This window comes from Myodes glareolus, chromosome 10 (assembly GCF_982192425.1).
Source record: "Myodes glareolus chromosome 10, mMyoGla1.1, whole genome shotgun sequence".
NCBI classification, from domain to species: Eukaryota; Metazoa; Chordata; class Mammalia; order Rodentia; family Cricetidae; genus Myodes; species Myodes glareolus.
The window spans coordinates 34,603,069-34,621,006 of NC_142035.1; the positions used below are offsets into that span (position 1 = coordinate 34,603,069).

General features: G+C 46.4%; 1 protein-coding gene across 2 annotated transcripts in view; it reads right to left on the reverse strand.

Annotated features, from left to right (window-relative positions):
- The window catches only part of Banf2 (BANF family member 2), a 40,592-nt gene extending 37,794 nt beyond the window's left edge, over nt 1-2,798 (reverse strand). The window contains exon 1 of one of the 2 annotated variants that reach the window (XM_048455483.3): nt 2,661-2,798. The gene's annotated coding sequence lies outside the window, so the exon portion shown is untranslated. The remainder of the gene's footprint in view (nt 1-2,660) is intronic. The other variant, XM_048455482.3, reaches the window with a different exon arrangement.
- Nucleotides 2,799-17,938: the final 15,140 nt, after the last annotated feature.

Below are 17,938 nucleotides of genomic sequence, written 5' to 3' on the forward strand. Positions count from 1 at the left end.
TTCAGAAGGATGATGACTGATTTATCGTGGGGATGGGGGAATGGGGACAATGCTGGCTACACCAGGGCTTTCTTTCTGAGGAGAGACCCGATCAGCAACCCTCACAGTGAGCGGTGGCAAGAGACAGACCAAGAGATGATCTTTAAAAAAAAAAAAAAAGGAAAGGAAAAAAAAAAGAAAGAAAGAAAAGAAAAGGGAAAAAAGAAAGAAGGGAAAAAAAGCCGCAGTACCAGCAGGAGAAACAACACATGAAAATCCAGAGTGTAGACAGTCCGGGAATAACTGCAGCTCTGAGAGAGCTGTAGAGGGAGGGGCGGAGGCCAGAGATGGCGTCACAGAAGTGGGCGGGAGCTAGAGCTACCCTGTCCAGTTCATTAGATATTTGTAGCCCTGAAGGGCAATGAGCTCTAACTTAAACATTTAAAAGCAGGTCGTCAGCTCTGCTAGCCACATTTTAAAGGCGCCATGGCTTCACCGGGGTTAGCAGCCGCGCTATTGGTTCATACAAGAACAGAACCATTTGACGAGAGTTCTATTGACCAGTGCTGGCTGTAGGCCACATCAGACAAGCTCAGATTTGGGCTCAAGAGGTCAGATCATATGCAATGGGGCTTGGTCCTTCATGCATTTCCCAGAGGCTCCATTTTCCTTGAGTTAAATAAGGCTCTTCTCGCTCAACCGTGGGGAACAGTATAGTCTACCAACAGTCAAATGCACCAACAGTGGTCCTGTGTGCCTCACACTGGAGTCTTCCTCCGGATTAGTGGCGCCGGAGGTCTGTTCATGGACTCTGCGGCAGCCTCTTTTCAGCTACCAATTTGGGGTGCCCTGATGTGAAAAAAAAAAGCTCAGGGCATGGCTACTATTTCAGGGCGACACACAGAAGGGAAATTGCCACAATTAGACGAGGCTCATTTCCATTTGCATATTTTCTTCCTCAGCACAGAACATCTGTTGGCGTGGAAATACTTGCTCTGCCTTGTCCCATCTGAAGGAAACGTCCAGGCACCGAAACAGTCTGTGGGGAAGCTGACTCCACCAGGGACGAAGCCTACAAGGGGCTCAAACTATGGAATCAGGCAAGGCAATGGAAACTTGTCCAAAGGGAAGATTAAGAAAGATCAGCCTGACACTGTACACTGTGGTCCCAGTCCTAGGAAGTAGAGGCAGGGGGATCACGACATAGTTTGGACATACATAAGACTCTGACTCAAAAAAAAAAAAAAGAAAGAAAGAAAGAAAGAAAGAAAAAGAGACAAGATTAGGAAATGCTCTTTGTGCAGGCCAGGAGGTAGCTGCAAGTGGAGATGGGCTGTCTCCTTGCCATTTACAGGACCTGAATGCTTGTGAGAGGTACCTTAACTTTGGGCCAGATATATAATAAGCACCACACATCTGTGAAATGAGGACACTGGTACTCTTGTCCCCAAAGCCAGCTGCAGTCACCATTTTTCGTGTTTTTTGTTGTTGTTTGTGGGTTTTTTTTTGTTTTTTTTTTTTTTTGTGACAAGGTCTCATGAAGCCCAGACTGTCCTGCAACCCTTATATGACTGAGGATGACTCGGAACTCCTGATCCTCTCGCCTCTATCACTCAAGTGCTGGTCTCACAGGCATGCTCCACTATGCCTACACCACAATTTAATTGGTAGTAGTTTTGTATGAAAGACGGAAGCCCTTGAACGTTGACAAATGCCCAGGCCTAGTTGCCTCATTCATCTGCTCAGTGTGTATGAACCCTGTATTGGCACTGTGGCTTTGGATAGCCTGGGTAGCCAGTTCATGCTGATGTTCCCACTTGGGGCCAGCAGGTAGATACAACTGATCCTCAGTTGTCCCTCCAGCTTTGCCAGACTAACACCGATTCCACCACTGTCGTGGAAGGCTGGCTTGTCTGGGCTCACGCATACGGGATTCAGAATTCTGCCGTGCGCGATCGAGAACCGGCCTTTAAGATCTTTTGGTCTAACGCCCTACTGTGTTGAGTATCCCCATTCCCAGCCACGCTGACAGAAGGCCAGGCTCCCCTGTGTGTTCTCACTTCTATTTCCAAAGCGATCTTGTTGGGGACAGTGCGTACGGAACGCGTATACATTTCCGGTTACTTTCCCTCCTTAAGCGCATGCCCAGCACAGTCCTCAGCTCCTTGGTTCATCGTGAGGGGCGTGAAAAGAACCATCCTCTCAGATTGGAGCTAGGAACGAAGAGCAGTAACAGAAGCGAATAGTCTGCCACGTACCAGACACCATACTTGCCCCCTCCTTCTTCTCCGCCCATCACAAGCCCCCTCTAGTTTGGGAGCACGAAGCTACCTGTGCGGACGAGTGTGCTCAGCCAATAGCTGCTTATGACCTTGATGGGGGATGGGGACTTGTCACCTGCAAACCTAGCCTCTGCCGCAGGGATCCATTAAGAGCACGGCGCCAGTTCGAGCCCTTCCTTCTCCAGGTGGTTAGCCTGCAGGAAAGGGCTTAGAAGGAGGCCTGTCTGATACAACTTAGTCAGCATCCCAAGATGAATTCGGGCTCATTTGTGCATCCTCCTGGCTACCAGTTTGGCCCATCCTGTCCTAGTGTGACAAGGGGACCCCAAGGCATTAAGGCATTAAGGTCCAAGGCTGTGTCCTGGTACTGGGGACTAGGGACAAGGCGTCAGTACTTACAGATGCACCTGTTCAGGCAGAGGCGGGCCGCAGGTGACTTGTCACCGTGGGTCTGTAACTGCAGGTAAGCACAACATGAACAAGTGATCAAGTATCCAGGGCCTTTGTGCTAAATCAGTCCCAAGACTCTGAATGGGTCACATTGTGATGTCACGTTACTGAGGTAGCCCTGCTGTGGCTTCCGGGGGGAGGGGGGGGACAGGGAATAAGAGGAGGGGCTGTGAAGTAATGAGATCTAGCTACACTGTCGAGGATAAGCCCGTGGGACCAGGTATGACACCGCATCTGCCACTTCCTGCTCCAATCGCATGCTCATCCTGGGCCAGCGCAGCCGCACTATCTGTCAAGGTTGTCCACACCAATTGACTGATGGGTACACCCAACTTGTCACACTTCCTGCAACTCATTTAAAATGCCAGAGCAGCTTCTGTCTTTTCCTGCCATCCCTTACTCTGGTTGCCACTCCCCCATACTGCAATATCTTAGACGCTCCCCTTTTCTGTCCACCTGGTGTGGCCTCAAGACAAACAAAATAATTTAAATATTAGTTTAGGAGATGGACACACAAATCCACCCCACACCCATGGATTCCAACGCAGATGTTGTTTAGGTTCTCTTCTACCGTGGTCCCTGGCTTTGTTCCACGAGTGGTAATCAATAATTAGATAAACTTTATAATTAGCAGGACCAAAAAGCAAAGAGCTCTCTTCAAAGGGAACGAAATGAAACAGGTCCCGAGAGCTCAGTCTTCTCTTTCCGCTGGTGCTTAGGGGGATTCTGTCACGGAGAGCATTCAGAATGGATTCACCAACTGATGTGGGTACAGCGCCTGTTGCCAAGCTCAACAACCTGAGTTCGATTCCCAGAACCCACATGATGGAAGGAGAGAACCGATTCCTGCAAGGAGTCCTCTGACCTCCACATGGGCTCCATCCCCACAACATGTACTTTTAAAAATGCTTCATTTTGGAAAAGTTGAGCTATCGATTTTAGAATTGAACAGTGGGGTCTCAGGTGAGAATTCCACACGAGACACCTTAGGTCAGTAGGTCTGGGGTGGAACCCTCAAATGTACAGAGCTGGTTCTGTAGGTGTAGGAACTACAATGCACTTTGAAGGCTAGTGAGGAGTGCTGGGTTTGATCTCAAAATACTTCAGTGACTGATGACAGTATTTTGAGGTTTCTGGAGAGCAAACAGGAGCGGTGCCTTTGAGGCCAAAGCCTGTCCTTTGTTGCAGATCTGTTCATTGGTCAGCCTGAGCCCTGATGGCGGCCTCCCTACCGGTGTTATGGACCTTGCCCACAGCCTCGTGGCTCTTCTACCTCAGCAAGAAGTCTGACTTCCAGCTGCCCAGCGTCAGCTCTGCTCCAGAACCTCCTCCAGCTGCCCATCCTGCCCACAGCAGGCAGGGACCATTGTCACGAACTCTCAGGCATTCCAGTTGAACACCCTCACCCAGTGGTGAACACTTAATGGAAACGGCAGAGGACCACACAGGACTGAACCCTTGGTACCCACAGCAGTGACGTCACAACTCCTTTCTTGCTTCCCTCCGTCTCTGCTCTGCCAGCTCTGCCCAGTATTCCACTAGGAAGAAACCCCAGAGTACTGCTCCCTGAGTTCTCATCTCAGGGGAAATCACCCTAAGATATGAGTAAGAAATGCTGTATGGCCAGGCGGTGGTAGCACACGCCTTTAATCCCAGCACTTGGGAGGCAGAGGCAGGGGGATTTCTGTGAGTTTGAGACCAGCCTGGTCTACAAATCAAGTTCCAGGACAGTCAGAACTGTTACACAGAGAAATCCCGTCTTGAAAAACCAAAACCAAACAAACAAAAAAGCAAGCAAAAAAAAAAAAAAAAAAAAAAACACAAAAACAAAAAAAACCCAAAAATTTTGTTTGACCTTAAGAGAGTCACATTTATTTACTTTGATTTAATTTTTAAAAGAGGATCTTGTGCAATCTACTCTGGCCTTGAACTTACTGTATAGCAGAGGGTGACTTTGAACTCCTGACCTTCCTGTCTCTACCTCCTGGGAGTGTTCAGATTCCAGGTATAGACCACCACACCTGACTCAGGCTCTACCATGGTCTGGCTTTTGTAAGTGCTGAGGAATTTACATATGCTAGACAAATGCTGTGCTGAACTACATCCCAAGCCCCAAGAAGGGTGAAATTAGAAAGAGAAACGTGAGTTGTCCTAGAATAACGTGGAAGGTCCGCGAATAGCAGGCAAGAGAGAGGTCCCTGGGAAGGCAGAGGCATTCTACCGGCTGCCCTTTGGAGTTCAGTCAAGGTTACCTTGAGGAAACCTGCAGTGGGTATGCTCAGGGGGAGGCCTGGAAACCTGGTTCAAGGCCTTTTCTCTCACATGAGGAGGCTTCTCATGCTGCCCACGGGAGATGACGGATTCCGCACATTTCCCCCGTGTTCGTCTTCCCCTCTAGAAACAAGAATGTGGAGGTGGGGCTGGGCATATGTGGCAGAGTTCCTGCTCAAGTGTTTGAGAAGCATTGGAAGTTTGGAGAGTGGTTGAGAAGGGCCTGCGCTGGTGGACAGAATGAATGCGCTCTCTTGGATACCCAGCACAATGCTGAGAGTTTGTGCAGCCTTCCACGTGCATCATGATAGGATCAATTCAATCCCCTTACTGCCTTTGCAGTGGACCCCAGTTCTCACCCCAGGTCCTCTCATGGTGCCCTCTCTCACTGTCATCCCTCCTGGAGTCCCCCAAATCCATACACACCCCAACAGAAATGTGTATGGCAAGAAAATAAGCCTCGAACTCCATTTTCTCCTACCAGATACTTTAGATGTGGGAATTCTGGAGGTGCTGGTCACCTTTGGTGAGTCATTCTTTTCTTTGAGACAGGTTTTCTCTGTAGCTTTGGAGCCTGTCCTGGTAACTAGCACTTGTAGACCAGGTTGGCCTCGAACTCACAGAGATCCACCAGCCTCTACCTCCAAGTGCTGGAATTAAAGGCGTGCACCACCACCGCCAGGCTGGTGGGTCATTCGTAAGGGACAAAGCCTTCAGAATTTCTCTTTCCCCCATTTTCACTTGGCTCAAGACAGCGTGACACCTATGGAACCAGGGCACTATCTGGAGCATGGTCAACCCTTCCCCCATAGCCAGGGATCAAAAGGAAATGGGCAGAAGTGCATAGGATCATAGGCCCATAATCTGTGCACTCAGAAAGCTGAGGCAGGAGGATAGCAGGTTCAAGGCCAGTCAGAAACACAGTAAGACCATGGGGGCGGGGGAAGAGAAGAAATGAAAAAAGAAAAGATGAAACATAAATTGTTTTTTCTTTTGTGCTGTGGCAAACAGCTCCAAGACCTTGTGTGTGTTATTCCCAAACTCCACTGCAGCCCATGAAAATGCTTCCAGCAGATCATTTCGTGCCCATGATTAGTTTGGAGAAAGTAATCCAAAATATGGAAAATATACATATATTACACATTGAAATGCATAAATCTAAAGCATAGAGAGAAGCTTATGACTAAAATGTTAGCATTAGTGCTATTTAGAATTGTGAGAAATTGGAAATAATTTAAATTTTAATAGAAGGGTAATTAAGTAAATTGCAAAGAATTCTCTTGTTAGACTATTAGGAGTCATTAATATAGTGATTATGAAGACCGTGGGTAACAGAAGAACACAAAGAATGGATTTACAGCGGAGCATGCAAACAATTACAGTTATGAAAACACTTGCCTGTAAAAAATGGTCACCATCATTAGGGAAATGCATATTAAAGCCAACACACCCTTACAAGAATAGCGAAAATCAAAAGAGCTGCCCTACTAAGTGATGGCAAGCATGCTGGCATCCACAACTTTCATTTAATGACAGTCTAGCCACTTTGGAAAACTGGTGGCTTCCTTTAAAAGTAAGCATACATGCCTGTTCTACAACCCAGCATTACTCCTGGGCATTCCCCAAAGATAAAAGCAACACATCCACGAGAAAGACTTGTACAGAATGTTCATTGCGTCTTCATGCGCTACACCTGCAACCCAGAAACGATCTAGATGTCCATCAACAGGGACAAGATAAACCACTTCCAGTGGACTTTTCTATTGGAATATAAGCCAGCAATAAAACTGAAGAAATTATTGGCACTGACAGGATCATATGATAAACATCAGAGACATCCTGCTGAGCGTTAGAGGCCAGAGAGAAAAGAACACACACATGATTCCATGAACACAAACTCTCAGAACAGGCTAAACTGGGCTGAGGTTTACAAAAGTGAGCTCAGGGGTTGCTAGCCTGGAATAGGGGGCTAGCTTGGAATAGGGGGGCTAGCCTGGAATAGGGGAGTAGGGAAGGTAGGATGAAGGGTACAAAACAAACTTATGGGGGTAAAGGAACATCTTACAGCTTTTTCTAGTAATGACTGGAGTTCACTTGGCCAAATTTGTAGGTTTTTCCTTTTTTTTTTTTTTTTTGAGAGACTCTGGGAATCGAACCCAGGGCCTATTTCATGCCAAACAACTACTCTACAAACTGAGCTACATCCACAGCCCTGATTTGCACTTTCAAGATGCACAAAGTTTGCGTCAGTGAGATGGCTCAGCAGCCAAAATCAACCACTTGCCTCTGCACCTGGTAATCTCAGTTCCATCTCCAGGACCCAGGTGGTAGAAGGAGAGACCTAACCGCCCAGGTCGTCCTCTGACCTCCACTTGCACATTATAGCACATGTGTGTGCACACATACACAAATTTTTAAAGGTACTACAAAAGGTTTAGTACATAAATTTAAAACATATGATCGATGCCCCAAGAAGGTAAACACATATGGATAACGTGTGTGCTTGTGGTATATGCAATGATGTATAATACATACATGCTTACATGTTTCTCTAGAGAGCAATAGAAAGAAATATACCCAAATTATGATAGAGATTGTGTTTCGGGGGTAATATTTTAAGTGTTTCTTTTCTTCTTTTTAGATTTACCAAGATTTTCACCTTTGTAATTCTTTTTTTTTTCTATAGTGTGATAAAGCACCCCCATTTTAAAACTGCAAGTTACTGGGGACAAACACTTGCAACAGTTTATAATACTATACTAGATTTTCAGTATGATGAAATCTGTAGACACTTTTCTTTGTATATCCATCTCTGCGATCTTAAGGCAGCTCTAATCTCACTAGCCACAGTGTCCTTGGTAAAAACAAATGCTTTCATTATTTATTTATATCATCTACCACCTTTCTACGCATTCGTTCATTTCTTCAGACAGAGTCTTATGTGACCCACACTGGTCTCTAACTCTATGTAGCAGAGGCTGGCTTTGAACTTCTGACCCTTCTGCCTGTATCCCCCAAGTGCTGGGATGACAGAAGTATCCCACCACACCCAGCTACATTGTCTCTTTTTTAACTAGAACATTTTGGTGCTCAACAAGGGCTAGGCTACCTTCTATCTTTATCATCCAATACTTACCTGCCTAACCTCCCTGCCCACAAGGCTGGGGACACCAGGCTACAATCCCAGCCCAGGGAACAAATTCTTGTTCTTTATATTCCTACCAGCCTTTAGTATAGGGGAAAAAAAATCACACACATACAAAGAAAACAATCCTAAGATGGTACAGAGCCCTTCTTAGGTCTCAGGGTACAGGCTGCTTACTGCACAACCTCCAAGCCTAGATATAAATAGACCCTCTTGTAGTGTGGGTGGTGCCTTCCAGAGCTATGCCAACAGTTCTTGACCAGTGTCCTTGTCCCACTACGCCCTAGCTTTGAGATTTAGAAAAACCACTCTCAAGCTTATTTCTTCATCTGTTTAATGGATTGTTGGGGTTATTAAGTTTAGATAGTGTATGATAGAAGCCCTCTAGAAATCATTAAATACACTGCAGTAACAGGTGAGTTACTCATGTACCACATTTAGAGTCTGACATCCTTTATTTTTATTTGTGTGTGTGTGTGTGTGTGTGTGTGTGTGTGTGTCTGTGTGTGCATGCCAACATGTGTGAGGCTGCCTTTGGAGTCCGGAAGGGGATGTCAAATCCCATGGAGCTGGAGGTACAGGTTGTTGTGTGCTTCCTGGCACGGGCACTGAGAACCGAAATTGGGTCCTCCGCTGCTGAGCTGTCTCTCCCGCCCCCAACTTTCCTTGTCTCTCTTTACTCTCTTCTTTTTCCCACTACTTCTTTACCAGTTTTCACTCAGTTCCCTGAGATTGCTAAGGATTTCCAACCTCCGGGTCTTTGTACACACTGTGCCCTGTCTTTTACTGTACTCGGTTCTTCAGATGGCTTAGGTTTCATCTCTCATGGCACCCGAGGCTTTATACTAAATTAGCTTCTTTCTCCACTGCCCATTTCTGATACTTTAATCTGCTTTATTAGTAGAGAGTTCTGCCATATCTGGGAGAACATTTCTCAGTTCTGCAATAACAGAGATACTCTGTCCTCCCGTGAGTTACACTCAGGGACCTCCTCTGCACCACTGCTCTGGTGTCCTGGGACCTCCCAAAGCTAAGAAGCTAATGGGGAGGTAGCATATACAGTATAGATACGCTGGTCAGAGGCGCTAATGGGGAGGTAGCATATACAGTATAGATACGCTGGTCAGAGGCGCTGCCTAGGTGTGAGGATTCATCCTGCTGCTCAGATTGGCATGCACATTAAGACTTTTGTAGTGTTGAATTTTTTTACTCTTTGATCTTTGGGGGCCCAGTTCTCAAATAATCACACAGAGACTTATTATTACTTATAAAAAGCCTGGCCTTAGCCTGGCTTATTTCTAGCCAGTTTTTCTTAAATTATTCTATCTACTTTTTTGCCTCTGGGCTTTTACCTTTCTCTGTTTCTCTGTGTCTTTCCTTCTTATTCCATGTCTGACTGTGTGACTGTGTGGCTGCGCCCCCTCCCCCATCCTTCTCTCCTTTTCTGGCTCCTTCCTCTTCTATTTATTCTCTCTGCCCCAAAGCCCCGCCCCTTTCTCTCTCTTACCTAGCTATTGGTCGTCCGGCTCTTTATTAGACCAATCAGGTATTTTAGGCAAAGTAACACAGCTTCGCAGAGTTAAACAAATGCAGCCTAAAAGAATGGAACGTATCTTTGCATCGTTAGACAAATGTTCCACAGCGTGAACGAATGTCGCACATCTTAAATTAATATTCCACAACACTTACAGATTATTTATTTCTGAAAAATTTCATCAGAAAGCTTTGGCCCTCAGTCGACAATGAAGAGGAACCCGCAGGCCAGAGGTGCTACTGTTAGAGAAGCTCTGCCCCCCCCCCCCCCCAAGGCTGCTTCTCTCCTCCCATCCTGCACCTTGAGCAGAGGGCTGGTGTCTGGTAAGCTCACTGCTTCAGCCTTAGCCCTGGAGCACAGCAGCTGTTCCAAAATCACACAGCGAGCCGGGCACAATAGTGCATGCTGCCACCTCAGCATTCGGGTGCATGACGCAGGAAGAGACTAAGTTTGAGGCCTGCTGAGCTATACAGTGACATGCTGCCTCAACAAACAAACAAACAAACAAACGTATTGAATGAAGAAGCTCATTATTTACTGACGCTGGGTTGCATGCGCACCGTACGAACTCTGTTCTGTTTTCCAACTGTCTCTGCCTGAGGAGACTCTTTGAGACAAGCCCTGTTTGTTTCCACCCATAGCTGCAGGACTCTGCCCAAGATGTGTCCGCCGACCTCAGGTCTGAATGTTTGCCCTGCCAGCAAAGCTCCACATTGGCCAAAGATCAGTGAGCACCGGGGAATAAGGAGGGCATTGTCCTGCCTGCAGGGATGGGAGGGCTGTGCTCTCAGGAGCTGGGGACATCCCTCCCAGGACTTCTACACCTCTGCCAGTCAGATATAGTCCTAGAGGGCAGAGCTGTTAGACTGAGGGCATTGCGAGACCCTGGTGGGGGCACACATCTTGCCAAAACCATAGTGGGGTTTTCTAACATACACCGAAAATGAATCTCATTTGTTTTTGCTTCGGGAGGAAATCAAGCAAGCAAGCAAAAAAGCAAGCGAGCAAGCTCGCGTCTTCGGGAGCTGGTGTTTGCTCTACTGAAGAAGTGCCAGGAAGCTCAGGTCTGTGGGTGGGTCATTCTAGAAAATGCCAGCTCGCTGCCACGTGTGCTGCTCATAGTGACAGTCACCAGCACTGTCTTAGGTGACTTGGGCAGAGCCTCTCCTCCTCTAGTGACCACCCAGTACATTTCCAGAACACTCTTTGTCCCTTCCTGTTCCCTCCTTTTCTGAATGCCCAGGTTCATGGAGGGGCCGCCCTAAGGTTCCTGCTTTCCCAACTAGAAGACGGTCTGGGTTGATTTCCTAGGCCTTGACTGAAGCAAGCAGGTGTGTCATTAGAACATTTTCCTAGTAGCTAGTCTTTTAAAATAGTTTGTGTTTACACAATGAGTCTTCATAAAAAGAAAACAATGTAGAAGGAAAAGATTATAACATCACACCAGAAAGTTGGATTTCATGTATTTTTCTTTGTGTACCTACATATGTGTAGTTATGTGTATATACCTGTTTACTTATGTATAAGTAAACATGCACACATATTCACACGTATATATGTGAAGACCAGAAATCAACTTTGGGTACCATACTTTTCAGGAACCATAATTTTTTGAGACAGGTTCTCTCAATGGGACCTGGGACTTCAAATTAGTCTGGGTTGCAAGGCCAGCAGCCCCAGGAGGCCTCCTGTCTCCCAGCACTGGGATTGTAAGCATGTGCCTCCATGCCCAGCTTTTTACTTGGAGGTTGGGGATCGAACTCATGTCCTTATGCTTGCCAGGGAAGCACTTTACTCCTTGAGCCATCTCTCCAGTTCCCTTTTGTATTTTTCTTGGTAGGTTCTCCTGTACTATCTGCACCCACCCATATTAATTCTATGTTTATACAAATTGCAATACAACCGGGGCTGGGAAGATGGCTCAGTGTGTAAGAGAGCCTGCTGCACAGGCATGAGGACCTGAGTCTCAACACTAGCCCTCATGTAATCAGTCAGACATGGCTTTGCATTCCTGTAACCCCTGCACTGTGTGGGGTGGAGTCAGGAGGCTCCTGGGACAGGCTCGGTGAGAGACCCTATCTGAAGGAGTGAAGTGAAGAGTGATGGGCAGGATGCTTGTTATCCTCCTCTAGCTCCTACACACCTGTCCAGGTACAGCATCACTGCCATACATGTGTGTCCAGGTACAGCATCATGTCCATACATGTGTGTCCAGGCACAGCATCACACCCATACACATGTGTCCAGGTACAGCATCATACCCATACATGTGTGTCCAGGTGCAGCATCACATCCATACACGTGTGTCCAGGCTTAGCATCACACCCATACACGTGTGTCCAGACACAGGATCACACCCATACACGTGTGTCCTGGCTCAGCATCACACCCACACACGTGTTCAGGCACAGGATCACACTTACACGCATGTTCAGGCACAGGATCACACCCACACACATGTTCAGGTGCAGCATCATACCCATACATGTGTGTCCAGGCTCAGCATCACACCCATACACATATGTCCAGACACAGGATCACACCCATACACGTGTGTCCAGACACAGGATCACACCCATACACGTGTGTCCTGGCTCAGCATCACACCCACACACATGTTCAGGCACAGCATCACACCCATGCACGTGTGTCCAGGCTCAGCATCACACCCACACACGTGTCCAGGTGCAGCATCACACCCATACCCGTGTGTCCAGGCACCACACCTGGCTTTAACATCATCCTAAAAAGGATAACTAAATGACCCAAATCCCCAAACCTTACTTGCCGTTGGAGGTAATTGGGGGAAAATATGTGAAAGGTATTGCACAATAAGTCACTGAAACTTTAGTATAAATGTGTCTGTCATCTTCTCCCCTTCACTCATCACACCCACACAAAATATACACATCCACAGATGACCCTCCCCCACCCGCCCCACTCCACCCCACCCCAGAGCTCCAGGGAGATCAGTGGACACATAAGGAGACAACACAAGAAGGAGGAATGAAATCTGCCTACGTGAAAGCCACTTCACCAAGTTCTCCCCAAACCTGGAGTTCTCTGATGAGTGTGACCATCGGAAAAAAAAAAAAAAAAAAAAAAAAAAAAACAGGGCTGCTCACGCTGAAGGCTAAGCTCTCCCGCTTTGCAAGCCGACTTCTCCAATTGCAATTGAAATGGGTTGTGGGGAGGGTTATGCTGAGCAGGGATGGCGCTGTTGTATCAGCTGGTGGTAGGGCCTTTCAGCCTGAGACACAGATGGAGCTCTGTTGGCCTGCTGGGCCCTTTTAGAATTTATTTTACTTTTTTTTTTTCTCCCCCTTGCTTCTGGCTTAAGGATCGTCTTCAAAACTCTCACCAGTGATTAAAAAATAAAGAACGAAAAGGCTGATTAGCAGAGTTTCGGGAGAGCCACGCAGTGATGAAGTGGGGAAGAGGGGTTGGGGCTGCGAGTTTCTTTAAGCCTGCAAGGATGAACCTGGAAGAGGAGACGGGATAATAAGGTTTAAGTGCCAGGCACTTACTAATCAACCACTACCCACATCATGATCCCCTAGCAGAGGCCCAGCATCGAGCAGGGGGCCTCAGCTCTGCCCTAAAGCCACAAAGAACAAGACACGTAAGAAATAAGCACACACAGCCAGGGCAGAGTGGTTTAAGAGAGATGTAAGGAAGGACTTCCTGGAGAAGTGGCTACAAGAGGCTATTGCAGCACTGACATCACAGGGAATTCAGGGGGAGAAAAGAACAAACCCAGCCTTTTAAGGATTAAATATGACTGCTGCTGAACTGCGGCTTCCTGGACACGGGGTCTCCTGGTATACTCTGTGTAGCAGCCTTCAAGGGGATCCAGGGCAACGGGATTAAGCAGTGGTGTGCAAGAAAGGGGTTCACGAGCTTCTTAAGGACAGAGTACAATTCAATTCCAATAAATGTTTCATCCCCGTGACAAGAGGGTGTTTGGAAAACTCAGCCCCAGTTACACGATAAATGACCAAAGGCAGGGCCTGAAAGGTGAGAAGATGGGGTGGCCTTGGTGGGGGGTGGGGGCTTTCTGAGACCCTAGGTGTCCACCGGTGGGAGGGTGTGGAACCTGGTGGATGGAGGTAGGTCTCCAAAAGTGGGGGAAGAAACTGGCTATGATGAGGATCACTTTAAGCTTCTGTAGGTGAGGCTGAACAAGCGGGAGGTGGAGGCTTTATGGGTTAAGTTTGCGGAAGGATAGACTAGAAAGAGGAAAGGGGATGGAACCCAGCACTGGCCTTCATGGTTCCTGCACATCTCTTGTCCTGTGCACTAACAGTGGAAGGGATCCCACACATCTCTTGTCCTGTGCACTAACAGCGGAGAGGATCCCACACATTTCTTGCCCTGTGCACTAACAGCGGAGGGGATCCCACACATCTCTTGTCCTGTGCACTAACAGCGGAGGGGATCCCACAGTTGAAATTTAGTCTATTACATAAACCAATTGCCTGCCATCAGCTGTCACTAAGACCAAGCACACTGAGGGCAGAGGGCCTATTGGTCTCATTCTCTGTTGAAGTCTTATCAACTGGCAGAGACTTGTGTACTTAGGGTTCCCTACATGGTTTTTGAGTAAGCGAGTAAGTAAATGAGCAATGAGGGATAGAATTCTGAACTATAGCTCTTCGCCTCTAGCAATCTTTGTGTGTGAGGGGTGGGAGTGGGGTGCAGGGGATTGGCTCAGGACACTTGTGCATGCTAGACAAGCTCTTTAGCACTGAGCCAAATCCCTTCTTCTGGTAATATTAACGGAGAGGTAAGATGTCTGCCTAGCTAGGCTGCTTAAGGATGCCGTCTGCTTGAGGCTAGAACAATGAAGGCCCATTGTACCTTCCAAACCAATGGCCTTTGGGTTTTAGCCATGATGTCCAGTGTGTGACATCTTGCCACTGTGGACTGACATCAGGACCGTTGTTTTTCTGGATCGGTGCTTCGGTGCTTCCCCTTATCTGAGAATGCTGGCTAGGAGTCTTCAGATCCTAAAGAACACAACTGGACAGGGTCTTTGATTCAGCTAACTTTTTTTTAAAGACAGGATCTCATTATGTAGCCCAGGCTGGTCTCAAACTTGTGGTCCTTCCACCTCATCTTCCTAAATTCTGGAACTATAGGTATGTGCCAGCACACTCAGCTTCAATTAAAGCCCTTTTGACAGGTTACCTCCTGCTCTTTAGTACCCAAAGAATGGTCTGGAGCCTCAAAGAGAGGAGGAATGAGAAAGGTTTCATTAGCTAATGAAGGGCCTGTTATACCTGCTCATTTTTCCATTGGTGGCTCTGGGGGTGGGGGTGGGGGTGGGGGTGTACCTTGAAAACATGCTGCTTTGGGAGTCTTCAGAGCTTACTTTGTCATTTGTAAGTGGGAAGGCCCAGACAAGCCATTGTACTTCCCTGAGACTGAGCAGCTTGTCCCTAAACTGAGGATCACAGTCAGGACACTTCCCGGTCATGACTGGTGAAGGATCATTTGCAAAGCATTTCAGAAGCCATTAAGTACGCAGTGATGTGATTCATCTATTGTTTTTTTCTTTTCTGTTTACTTTGGGAACTTAAAGCCAGCCTTTGAATCAAGTATTGCCACTTGCAAAATTCCTCTTAGTTCACTTCCAACCCTCCGCACAAAACAAACCAAACATTCTGACCTAAGTTACCTTTTGATACCACTCACAACTACACATGTTGGTAAATTGGTTCAACTTGCTATCTGCTTCATGTTCTCTTATCTTCCTTTAGACGCTATAGTCCAGAGATTTTTGCCTTCCGTGTATATTACTACTCTGGTTTTGAGGAGGACGGCTGCAGAATTTAAATTATCTAAGAGAGCACACAAGTTCTCTGCTCTAGATCTTGCAAGAGAACAGGAGGCATGCGCTGACTGGGGAATAGAAGGATACTCATTACATTTTGAAGCCGTTAAATTCTAGATTTAGGTACAAAAGGCCCAGTATTCATTCATTCATTCATTCTTTCTTTCATTTATTCGTTTGTTAATGCACTCAAGAACCGTTTGTGAATTATGAAGCAGATCCTGTTAGTGTCCTGCCCATAGCCCTCTCTCATTCCTAGGCCAATGATTACAAACCTAGGCTACCTTCTTCCATAACTTTAAAAAAGATGCTTAATACAGGCAAGCAACTGAAATGTTAAAAAAAAGTTACTCTGAAAATGGCCCTCGGCCATTTCCTTTTTCCCCCAGAAGCATGAGTAAGTGCTTACTCTGGTATGTGGGCTGGAAATACCAGTGAGTGAGTTAATGCTGGCCCGCATAGTTTGAAACCAGAGAAGGACATACATTGGAGAATAAGGACTCCCCTCCTGGATTGGTGAGACAGCTCAGCAAGCTAAGGTGCTTGGTGCCAAGCCTGAGGACTTACAGTCAATCCCAGAACCCACGTGGTGGTGGAAATAACTGAATCTCAGAATATCCTTTGATTACACACACACACACACACACACACACACACACACACACACACACGTGCATATACACTAAGTAAATTTAATTTAAAATTTTAAAAAGCTTCATTTCTTGCATCTCAGTTTACCTCCTCCTGAGGTACATCCCACACCACCTCTGGGGTTCCTTGGTGGGATTCTGCTTTAGTGGTCCTCAGTAGTTTCTCTGGTGCATTCTGGACTGGCTTCCCCTCATCTCACGTCCCTGATCTCCCACTGGATATTCCTGTTGTATACATCTTGTGTTTATGTCTTTCTCTAGGGTCTCTTTTTGGGGAAAGATCTGTGGCAGGTTTTTTGTTTTGTTTTGTTTTATCTTCCAGAATCAAGGCATTACCCGGGTCTGTGCAATGTTGTATCACATAGAGACACTCTGACCTCGGAGAGTCTGAAAATGTAGTTTTCCTGTTTTCTATATAGATTTTTTTTGAGATAGGGTTTCTCTCCATAGCCCACGATATCCTGGAATTCACTGTGTATGCCAGGCTGGCTTTAAATTTGCAGCGATTGTCCTGCCTCAGCCTCCTGACTACTGGGATTGCAGGCATAAACAACATGCCCTGCATCATTATTTTTCTTTATTATATGTTCGGGGGAGGATTGAGGCAGTCTCAGTATGTCATGTAGGATGGTTACAAAGTCATAATCCTCTTACCTAAGCCTCCTGAAGATGCTATTGTATGCTACTGTATCTGATTTAGCATTTCATTGTTTCTAATATTTTAAAATCCTGCTCTGTTCACACACACACACACACACACACACACACACACACACACACACACATTCACCCATACTCACACAATCACATATATTCATCCACACACATACAGACAAGCACACTCTCTCACACACACACTTGCACTTATACTCACACATACATACACTCATACATAGACACATTCACACGCGCACCCTACTCCGGTCTGGATGACTAATATACTCTTTTGGTCAGTGATGTAATGGAACTAGTTCACTTATGAGAGCTGTCTGCTACACTTAAAAGAATTTTTGAGGCATTTATTAAATACAAAGATTGTTAAAAATTAAATCATCTGAAGTTTGCCATAAGGTAGATTTTAAAAAATAAAGATACTAGCCAGGTGTTGGTGGCGCACACCTTTAACCCCAGCACTCGGGAGGCAGAGGCAGGCGGATCTCTGTGAGTTTGAGGTCAACCTGGTCTACAGAGTGAGTTCCAGAAGAGCAACAAAAGTTACATAGGGAAACCCTGTCTCAAAAAACAAAGATACTTAATACTAAGTATCATTGTTTTGCTTATGCCTACACAGTAGAGATGCTATATAGTGGCATATGACTACAGAATTCTCCCTATCTTTGACTTGAACACAATGGGATCTGAAGCAAGTATTTACATCACAGGAATTGGCAAATGCTACAAACAAGGAAGGCCTCACCTTATAAAAGTCAGTGGTTAAATATTTACCAGCACAACATCAACAACACCTTGCCTGGAATCTTGCCCCAACTTCGTGCATTTCCTATCCCGTTACACTGTACAATCCATTCTGCTTATTACAGTGCTTATAGTGTGACCGTTTATAACGCAGATGAGATTGCTGGCCACTGTGTAAGGTTCCCCTGGAGCCGTTATCCATACCTATCTTCTTTGCTTTTCCTTCTTCCCTAAGGCCTCGTCAAGTGGCCAGCCTTCCTTCTGTTCCCTGAACCACTGGTTGGGCTTCCTTTCGCCCCAGGATTTTTGTACTTCCTCTTCTTCATTCTGAGACAAGATCCGTGTCTTATATTGCCTCCACCAAACCCTTCACCC